Raw genomic sequence first — 11,155 nt, 5'->3', positions numbered from 1 at the left:
TTTTTCTAACCACAACACTATGAGATTAGAAATCAACTACAAGAAAATAACTGCAAAAAACACAAACACATGGAGGCTAAACAATATGCTACTAAACAACCAATAGATCACTGAAGAAGGCAAAGAGGAAATCAAAAAATACCTAGAGACAAATGAAAACAAAAATATGATTGTCCAAAACCTATGGGATCCAGAAAAAGCAGTTCTAAGAGGGAAGTTTATAGCAATACAAGCTTACCTCAGGAAATAAGAAAAATCTCAAATAAACAACCTAAACTTACACCTAAAGCAACTAGAGAAAGAGAAACAAATGAAGCCCAAAGTTAGTAGAAGGAAAGAAATCATAAAGATCAGAGCAGAAATAAAAAACGATAAGTTACGCCAATCAAATGGACAATCTAGAAGAAACAAATTCTTAGAAGGGTACAGTGTCCCAAAACTGAACTAGGGGCAAGTAGAAAATATGAACAGACCAATTACCAGTAACGAAATTGAATCAGTAATTTAAAATCTCCCAACAAACAAAAGTCCAAGATCAGATGGCTCCACAGGTGAATTCTATCACACGTTTAGAAAAGAGTTAACATCTATCCTTCTGAAACTCTTCCAAATAAATTACAGAGGAAGGAACACTTCTGAACTCATTCTACGAGGCCAGCATCACCCTGATACAAAATCAGAGGAAGATATCACTAAAAAAATGAAATTACAGGCCAAAATCACTGATGAATGCAGAGCAAAAATTTTCAACAAAATACTAGAAAACCAAATCCAACAGTACATTAAAAGGATCATACACCATGATCAAGTGGGATTTATCCTGGGATGAATGATTTCTCAATATCTACAAATCAATCAGTGTGATACACCACATCAACAAATTGAAGAATAAAAACCATATGATCATCTCAATAGATGCAGGAAAAGCTTTTGATAAAATTCAACATCAATTTATGATCAAAACTCTCTAGAAAGTGGTCATGGGGGAACATAACTCAACATAATAAAGGCCATATATGACAAACCCACAGCTAACATCAAAGTCAACACTGAAAAGCTGAAAGCATTTTTTCTAAGATCAGGAACAAGACAAGGATGACCACTCTTGCCACTTTTATTCAACATGGTTTTGGAAGTTCTAGCCATAGCAATCAGAGAAGAAAAAGAAATACAAGAAATCCAAATTGGAAACGAAGAAGTAAAACTGTCACTCTCTGCAGATGACATGATACTGTACATAGATAATCTTAAAGATGCCACCAGTAAACTACTAGAGCTCATCAATGAATTTGGTAAAGTTGCAGGATACAAAATCAATACACAGAAATCACTTGCATTTCTATACACTAACAATGAAGTATCAGAAAGAGAAATTAATGAAACAATCCCATTTACCATCACATAAAAAGAATAAAATACCTAGAAATGAACCTACCTAAGGAGGCAAAAGACCTGTATTCTGAAAACTATGAGACACTGATGAGAGAAAATTGAAGATGACACGAAGAGATGGAAAGATACACTGTGTTCTCTACTGTAAGAATATTGTCAAAATGACCATACTACTCAAGACAATCTACAGATTCAATGCAATCCTCATCAAGTTACCAATGGCATTTTTCACAGAGCTAGAACAAAAATGTTTTAATTTGTATGGAAACACAAAAAACCCCCAATAGCCAAAACAGTCTTCAGAAAGAATGGAGCTGGAGGAATCATGTGCCCTAACTTCAGACTATACTACAAAGTTACAGTAATCAAAACAGTATGGTGGTACTGGGACAAAAACAGAAACATAGATCAATGGAACAGGATAGAAAGCCCAGAAATAAGCCCATGCACTTATGATCCATTAATCTATGACAAAGGAGGCAAGAATATATAATGGAGAAAAGACAGTCTCTTCAATAAGTGGTGCTGGGAAAACTGGACAGCTACATGTAAAAGAATGAAATTAGAACATTCCCGAACACCATAAAGAAAAATAAACTCAAAATGGATTAGAGATCTAAATGTAAGACTGGACACTATAAAACTCTTAGAGGAAAACATAGGAAGAACACTCTTTGACATAAATCACAGCAAGATCTTTTTTGACCCACCTCCTAGAGTAATGGAAATAAAATCCAAATAAACAAACGGGACCTAATGAAACTTAAAAGCTTTTGCACAGCAAAGGAAACCATAAAGAAGATGAAAAGACAGCCCTCAGAATGGGAGAAACTATTTACAAATGAATCAACAGACAAAGGATTAATCTCCAAAATATATAAACAGTTCATGCAGTTCAATATTAAAAAAACAAACAACCCAATCCAAAAATGGGCAGAAGACCTCAATAGACATTTCTCCATAGAAGACATACAGATGTCCAAAAAGTACATGAAAAGCTGCTCAACATCACTAATTATTAGAGAAATGCAAATCAAAACTACAATGAGGTATCACCTCACACCTGTTAGAATGGCCATCATCAGAAAATCTACAAACAACAAATGCTGGAGAGAGTGTGGAGAAAAGGAAACCCTGTTGCACTGTTGGTGGGAATGTAAATGATACAGCCACTATGGAGAATGGTATGGAGGTTCCTTAGAAACCTAAAAATAGAACTATCATATGACCCAGCATTCCCACTACTGGGCATATACCCAGAGAAAACCATAATTCAAAAAGACGCATGCACCCCAATGTTCACTGCAGCACTATTTACAATAGCCAGGTCATGGAAGCAACTTAAATGTCCATCGACAGATGAATGGATAAAGAAGATGTGGTACATATATACAATGGAATATTACTCAGCCATAAAAAGGAACGAAATTAGGTCATTTGTAGAAATGTGGATGGACATGGAGACTGTCATACAGAGTGAAGTAAGTCAGAAAGAGAAAAACAAATATAGTATATTAACATATATATGTGGAATCTGGAAAAATGATACAGATGAATCGGTTTGCAAGGCAGAAATAGACACACAGATGTAGAGAACAAACCTATGGACACCAAGGGGGGAAAGCAGGGGGTGGTGGTGGGATGAATTGGGAGATTCGGATTGACATATATACACTAATATGTATAAAATAGATAAGTAATAAGAACCTGCTGTATAAATAAAATAAAATTCAAAAAAAAAATAAAAAGTAAAATATATGGGAGGGTATCCATAGGTTATATGCAAATGCTAGAGACTTTAGCAACCATGGCTTTTGGTATCTGCTGAGGGCCTAGAACCAATCCCCCTGGGGATGCTTTGGCTACCTAGGGATGATTATAATTCAAGATAGCCCTTGGGGCCATCTCTTCTTATCCAGTCTTCCTCCCCAACCCCCACCCCCCAGAGCTAACTAACTATACTACCTTTGGCATGGCCTGTATGCAACCAAACATTCTGGGGGGGAAAAGTCTACACCTTCATGGAGGAAACAATTTTTAGGTAGCTCCTAGATGCCAGACACCATGTAGAGCTCTCAGCAGGACAGTCAACCCTACTACAGTTATAGTATTTTCTGTTCTTTTGACATTCACAAGCAGCCTCCTCCCCCCTGCAGATTCCTATTGCAACAAATCCATGGTCCTGGGCAGTACTCTTATGCTTAGTTGTACATTCTACCCCTAAAATTTCCAGCAGCAGTTCTTCAAACTGTTGTATTTGCCCTCATAAAATATGGCATTATGGTGTAAATGATTGGAACAATATGAATAGTAAAGTAGAATTCGGGACTATTTCAAAATTTGTATTATAAAATTACCATTTGTTTTATTATATATATATATATATATATATATATATATATATATATATATATATATATACTACTTACATTGTAAAATGCATCTTTTTGCTAAATGACCACAGAGTTTTTTTAAATTAAAAAATCTGAAATAGCACAAGCAAATAACAAACATTATGTCAGAAAGATGAATATATGCAATCTATATTCTTAAGCAAAATTATAACATAACTAGAAACTAATAGCAAAAGATAAAACTACTTTTATGCACACTCTTTTGAATACTTTTTTTTTTTTTTTTGGCCATGCCACACAGCGTGGGGGATCTTAGTTCCCCAACCAAGGATTGAAACCAGGCCCTCTGCAGTGAGAGTGCAGAGTCCTAACCACTGGACCACCAGGGAATTCCCTTGAATAATTATTTGACTAAGGAAGAAATCAAGGGTATGAAAACAGCTAATTGAAAAATAATGAGAATCAGGATAATTTATATTTAAAATTATGGGATATGCATAAAGTTGTTCTCAAGTAATTTGTAATGCTAAATATATTTCTAAAAGTGAAAGCAAGAAAATAAATTATTTCAAGTAGAAAAAAATGATAAAAAGAAAAAAGTATCCAAGGAATTAAAAAGAAGTAAATTAAAATCATAAAATTAAAAAATAAATAAACCAGCAGCAGGAAAACAATGGCATGAAGAGATAGTGAATCCCAGGAAAGTGTTTTTACAAAGAATCAATAAAAGGGGCCAGCTGCTGGAAAATCTAATAATAAAGTCCCATAATCAAAAGAAAAAAGAAAAAAAAAGGGATAGAATTTATATAGAAGTTACAAAACTTATAATAAAATGCATACTTGATTTCTAATAAATTTGGAAAATCATTGAAATGGAAATTTTATTAAGAATTTAGATGGCTACAATTAATTGACTCAATAGGAATTATCTTATTAAATCACTTGAGAAAATTAAGAAAGTTTTTAAAGGATTATCCCCTCAACCCCAGACAAGCTCACTATAATATTAAACCATTATAAAACAATAGTAATTCTGAAAGTTTTGTTCTGGGAAAGGAGTTCACAGATTGTGCCAGCGAGAATTCTTTGGTAGCAAGTAACAGAAAAACCTGCTTTAAATGGACTAAAACATAAGGACATTTATTGACTTATATAACAGGAAGTCCACAGGTGTTGGCTCCAAGCACAGCATAACCCATGCTTCAAGTGTCATCAAGGAGCCTAGTTCATACCAGAACTCCCCTTGGCATCCTGGCTGTGCTGGCTTTGCACTTAGCCTGGCCCTAGTGTAGTTGCAAAGCAACATCATCAGTTTCAAGCATCTGGACATAAGATCTGGAAAAAGGAAGAACCTGCATCTTCCTTGGGTCTCCTTTAAAGAGTGAGAAACTTTTGCCATACCAGCAGATATTGTTTCACATCTCATTGGCCAGCTTTGGTCACATGCCCATCCTGAAAGGGAGTGATTAGATAATCATAGACATTGGGTAGTCAATTATTTAAACCAATAGATTCTTAGAATAGAGAATCTGTGTCTATTTTGGGTATTTCAGGAGCATTTTATAAATTTATTTATTTTATTTTGCCGTGTTGGGTCTTCGTTTCTGTGCAAGGGCTCTCTCCAGTTGCGGCGAGCGGGGGCCACTCCTCATCGCGGTGCGCGGGCCTCTCACTGTCGTGGCCTCTCTTGTTGCGGAGCACAGGCTCCAGACACGCAGGCTCAGTAGCTGTGGCTCACGGGCCCAGCCGCTCCGCGGCATGCAGGATCCTCCCAGACCAGGGCTCGAACCCGTGTCCCCTGCATTGGCAGGCAGACTCCCAACCACTGCACCACCAGGGAAGCCCTCAGGAGCATTTTAAACTTTTCCACATAAAGTTTTACTTATTTCTTGTTAAGTTTATATTTAGATATTTATATCTTCTGCTGTTATTATAAACAAAATCATCTCTGTCGTATTTTCTAATTCATTGCTGTTGTTATATACGAAAACTATGGATTTTTACATATTAATTGTTATAGCATATTTATTTACTTTAGTCTCTTTTTGTTCATTGAGGTTTTTAGTTAATTCTTTTAGATTTCCCAGGTAAGAGTCATACCATCCACAAAGAGTGATAATTTACTTTCTCTTTTCCAGTGTTTCTACTTGAATATTTTTCTTTTGTCCAATAGGAGTAGCTAATACCTCCAGTGCAATGTTAAATGAAAGTGGGCATCCTTATTGTGTTCCTAATTTTTGTATTTATTAATTCCTTTATAAAATGATTTTTAGAATGGGTCAAATGCCTTTTCAGCATCAATATGTTAAAGATTTTTTCTCCTAAAATCTATTAATATTACTGTCTTTCCTAACACTAAACCATCCTTGCATTTCTGGAACGAATCCTTCTTGGTCATGCTCCTATTCTCTTAATGAACTGCTTGGTTCTAATTGTTGTTATATTTAAAACTTTAATATATATTTGTAAGTGAGATTAATGCATACTGTTTTTTTGTGCAATTTTTCCATGTTTTGGTGTCAATGTTACACTCATTTAAAAAATAATTTGGAAATTTTTATTATTTTTTTAAAGCCCAGGTTAGTTAAAATAGCATTCTAATGATCTATTTTTCAGAGACTTGGTAGAATTCTTATGTGAAACTATCTGGGCCTGTGTGTATGTTCTATGAGTTGATGGAGGCTTATTCATTTAAAGCTTTCTCTATTTCTTTAATAGAAATTGGTACATATAGTTTTCACCTATATGATACTTGTGTTTCTTCTGGTATTAGGTTTAGTGAATTATATTTTCCATGAAAATTATTTATTTCATCAAGTTTTAAAATTTCATTTACATTTGCATATTCAAAAATCCAAGCTACTAGCATAGAATTGTGCAAATAAGTCTAATTTAAAAATTTTACTTCGTTGCTGATGTTATTTGTTTTATACCTTTTCTTACTTTGTGTTTGTGTTTCTTCTCTTTTTGCTTGATTAAATTTTCTATTTGTCAATCTATTTTATTAAATTTTTTCTTTTAAGAGTAATAGATTTTAATTAGTGAATTCTGTTTTTCTAACTTATTCATTTCTGCTTTTATCATTATGAAGTCTTCCTTCTTTTAGTTTATTTTGTGTTTTCTTTTTCTTTTAGTTTATATTGTATATTTCCCTAATTTTTTTGAGTTGGATATTTAATGCATTGATTTTCTTTGTTTTGCTTTTATTAATATAAACATTTAAGACTAAAATTTTTCTTGAGCTCTGCTCTGTTTTTGAACCATAGTTCTGGTGTTTATTTTAATTATCATTATTTTCTGGAAACAATGGGTGTCTTAACTCAGGCTGCTAAAACAAAATATCATAAGCTGAGTGGCTTATCAACAACAGAAATGTATTTCTTACAGTTCTGGAGGCAGGAAGTCTGAGACCAGGGTACCAGCATGGTTGGATTGGTGAGGACTCCCTTCTGGTTTGCAGACGGCTGACTTCTTCTTGTATACTTACGTGGCAGAAAGAAGGTGATCTAGGTCTGGCCTCTTCTTAAAAGGGCACCAATCCCATTTGTGAGAGCTTTACCCTCATGACCTAATTACTTCTCAAAGGCCCCACTTTCAAGTACCATTACACAGATTTTTAGATTTTAACATATGAATTTTGAGGGAACACAAACATTCAGTCCATAGCAATAGATAAACATGAATACACTTGCAAGTCCCCTGTGTATTTTGTAAAATGCAGATGCTGACTCAGTAGGTCTGGGACATCTGAGAATCTTTATCTCTAACAAGCCCAAAGGGATGCAGATGTTTCTGTCTACAGACTACTATTTGAGTAGCAAGAGTTTAAAATAGGATTTTTTTTAATTCTCAGGGTTTTTATCCTGATGTTATTAATATCTAGTTTTATTGCAATGTGATCAAAGAATGTTGACAGTATTGTTTCTGGTTCTTAGAATTTATTGAGCTTTTCTTGCGAGCTAATATGTGGCCAATTATCATGAATGATCACGTGGACTTGTGAAGAATATATATTCACTCTAGGGTACAGAGTTCCATCTATATTTACATTACTGTTTATTTTGTTTATCTTTAGTAAATTTTTGTTCACTTGATTTGTCTTGGACCAAAAACATTGAATTAAAATCTCCTAATGTTAGCTTCTATTAATATAATATTACTATTTTGGTCTAAATACAATTCTATGTTCACATTGTTATGCTTATACAAATATTATTCACAATTGAGCATTGTAGCTTACTACAATGGGTGGTTTTTTTTTTTCTTACTTTTCATTTTTCCTGAAGTTAAAGATTGCCTTGTTTCTAATTTGCTTAGACTTCTTTTCACCTTTTGTTAACTCTCCTTACAACTTCAAGTAGCTTCTCAGTATGATTTTCCAAAAAAACAGTCACACTAAGTAATATATGGTTTCTATTTCTTTCTTGGAGATGTGTCCTCTGCAACCCCCATTCTCCTCTTCTCTGAGTTGGTAACACATTAAGCCTGAAGAGCAGCTGTAATACTGAGACTTCTCATTACTGTCATTTTCAAATTCGCTTTGCCCTTCTCTTGTGTTGGAATCTCTGTTTCTCAGATCTCATCTCTTCCTCTGTCTTGGTTTATTCTCTCTGTTTGATGGAATACAGAGTGGGGGCTTGATCAAGAGGACAAGCATAGAGTCTGGTTTCTAGTGCTTGGGAACTTGGCCTGGGGCCTCTGTACAAATAAAATAATATTATTATACCACAATAGTAAACAAGTTGTCTACAAGATGGAGAGAGCATGATGTGAGTAGAATATTTGTATCAGGTTATGCAGAAAGGCAAAAACATTTGGGAAAAATATATTGTCCTTGTAGATAGCTTTTATCTAGGACTTTGTAACCTCCAGAATCACCTCTGTCAACTTTTAGTGTGTTTAGTCCAAGCATTAGGCACCTGGCAGTCACAGTTGGACTGCTTGGGTTGTGTGCTAGCTTGTCAGAGCCCTGGGCTACAGATGCTCTTGCAGGAATCTGTGACTGTTTGATTAGCATGATTCCTGAGTAGAGATAGCCTTGCTCTGCTGTCAAGTTACATGCAGGCACGTGGACAACCACATTCTCTTTGGAAACTGCCAAAAGACTTGAGTGTTTTAATCAGTTGACACCGATATCCCACACCCACTCCCCAAGCAAACATTCCTGGGCAGTTGTTTAGACATTTAATTTGAGCTTCCAATATTGTCTTTAGATTTATAAGAAGTTAAGTCATCATCCTTAGAAAGTTGATCCATTCCTTGAATCCATCTTGGACAAACTGGGCCCCCAGAAAGGAAGTGTCAATGTGGGTGAAGTGAAGAAAATGTCACGACAGAGCAAGCACTCCACCAGTGTGGAATAAAAGATGAAGATGATGAGAGAGCATGGAAATTCTATAAAATATCAAGGAGTTGTTTAATAAGCCAAAGTTAGAGACTTTTGGCAGTAAATACTCACTCAAGTTGAAATAGTGTGGGCTTGTCTTGCACTCTGAAGTGCTCATGGAATGTGAGGTGGGTTGACCCCGATAAAAGAATTCACCTACAGACATTTGAAATGTGACCCACAACATTTGTTTTATAAGCACTCACTGGCAGAACAGGGGCTAAAGGGAATTATTACTTCCCTCAAAGAATTAACAATCTAGGCGAAAAGACAGACAGGTCAACACATAAGACTGAATGTAACAGGGCTACAAGAAAGAACAAAAAAGAAATTCCTTTTGACTGAGAGATTGGTAAAGTCTTCATAGCAGAGGTGGCATCTAAATTGAACCTCGAAGAAAGACTAAGAGTTAATGAGAAAATGTTGCAAGAGGCATTCTCAGCTAAGGAAAATATTATCCCAAGATCTGAAGTGTGAAAGGGCTTATCCTATTTGGTGAATGGTTAATGGCCTGGAGTTAGGAGGTCCTTGACTTTGTTTAATGGCTAACACTTTCTTCTCAGCCTCATTTCCTGAGAAAATGAGGCTGAGAAGGAAGTATAGGGCAAGGTAAAAAGGACCATCCTTAGAGAATTCTGAATTCCATTTTTAGTATCTTAGATTTTAGTATAGAGGGCAGATTGAGTTTCTGATTCTTTATAGAGAGAGTTATGGCATGATCAGATTTGTGTTTTGGAAAGAGTATTCTGTTAGTTGATTGAAGAAGGGAAGATTAGGAATCAAGAAGGCCACTTAGGAAGGCAGGGCCATGAAACAAGTGTATTCTCAACAAGCTCCCAAGATATGTTGAGGCTTCTGGTCCTTGGACTGTACTGTGAGTAGGGAGCTGTAGATTGTAACCAAATAATCAAGGATAACTGAAAAGGTGACACAAAGGAATAGTAGAGGGGCAAGCAACTGCATAAATTTTATGTTAAAGTAGAATGCCCCTCCCCAAAAAACATAAGAAAGGGCCAAGGCCAGGGGTTTTTAAACCTGACTGGACAAATTTGGAATCACTTGGGTAGTTATGAAAACTGCTGGTGACTGGGCCCCATCTCAAGAGATTCTGATGCAATTGGTATGGGGTGCCACTTGGGCATCAGGATGTGTACAAGCTCTCCAGGTGATTCTAATGTGCAGTCAGGGATTGAGAAACATGGCTTAGTTCTTACCAGGTGTGAATTACTGATGCAGGGACATAGGGCTCAAATGATAGTAACAGTGACAGGTATGCACAATCTACTCGGGCAAGATTATACTTTCATCACTAATTTGGAAGATAATTTATCATTTTAAAAATTCTATTTGTTAATTTAGAGTTTTGAAATAATTATTTAAAGTATGTTTTCCCAACAAATCTCAAACTCAAGCTTATATATTGGTACGTTATTATGTTCTCAACCTTAGATGAGCCCTTCATTTTCTTTTTCCTCCTTTTTCTCTGTTAACATAATCTTGGATTTACATCTAAATTGTAGTTCCTACACTATTTTTAATATTAGAGCCCTTTCATTTCAAGAATATTTTTGGCTTTTTCATTCAATTCTAGAAACAGACGTACATTTTTCAGGCTTTTACTTTAACTGATTTCTATGTCTTTTTACCATGGTTTTCTCAAATTTATGTTTTGTATTTAGAAAATACTTTTAAGACATTTGTTTTAGAGAGGCTGATATATTTTGTGAATCCTTGTGTGGTTGTTAATGTTATGTCAACTTGGCTAAGCTATGGTGCCCAGTTGTTTGGTCAAACACTAGTCTAGATGTTGCTTTTTTTTTTTTAAAGAAATTCACGTTCTTTTATTTATTTATTTATTTATTTATTTATTTATGACTGTGTTAAGTCTTCGTTTCTGTGCGAGGGCTTTCTCTAGTTGCGGCAAATGGGGACCACTCTTCATTGCGGTGCGCGGGCCTCTCACCATCGCGGCCTCTCTTGTTGCGGAGCACAGGCTCCAGACGCGCAGGCTCAGTAATTGTGG

The 11,155-nt window shown here is 35.4% G+C and overlaps 1 long non-coding RNA gene across 1 annotated transcript in view; it reads left to right on the top strand.

Annotated features, from left to right (window-relative positions):
• Positions 1-355: 355 nt before the first annotated feature.
• Positions 356-11,155, top strand: part of LOC309646009 — a 102,673-nt gene continuing 91,873 nt past the window's right edge. Inside the window, exon 1 of the long non-coding RNA XR_014255165.1 lies at positions 356-10,930. This is a non-coding gene — a long non-coding RNA (uncharacterized lncRNA). The remainder of the gene's footprint in view (positions 10,931-11,155) is intronic.

Source organism: Balaenoptera physalus, assembly GCF_965194825.1.
Source record: "Balaenoptera physalus genome assembly, chromosome: 16".
NCBI classification, from domain to species: domain Eukaryota; kingdom Metazoa; phylum Chordata; class Mammalia; order Artiodactyla; family Balaenopteridae; genus Balaenoptera; species Balaenoptera physalus.
Note: the sequence above shows the minus strand (reverse complement) of the source record. Positions and strands in the feature narration are given on the sequence as shown.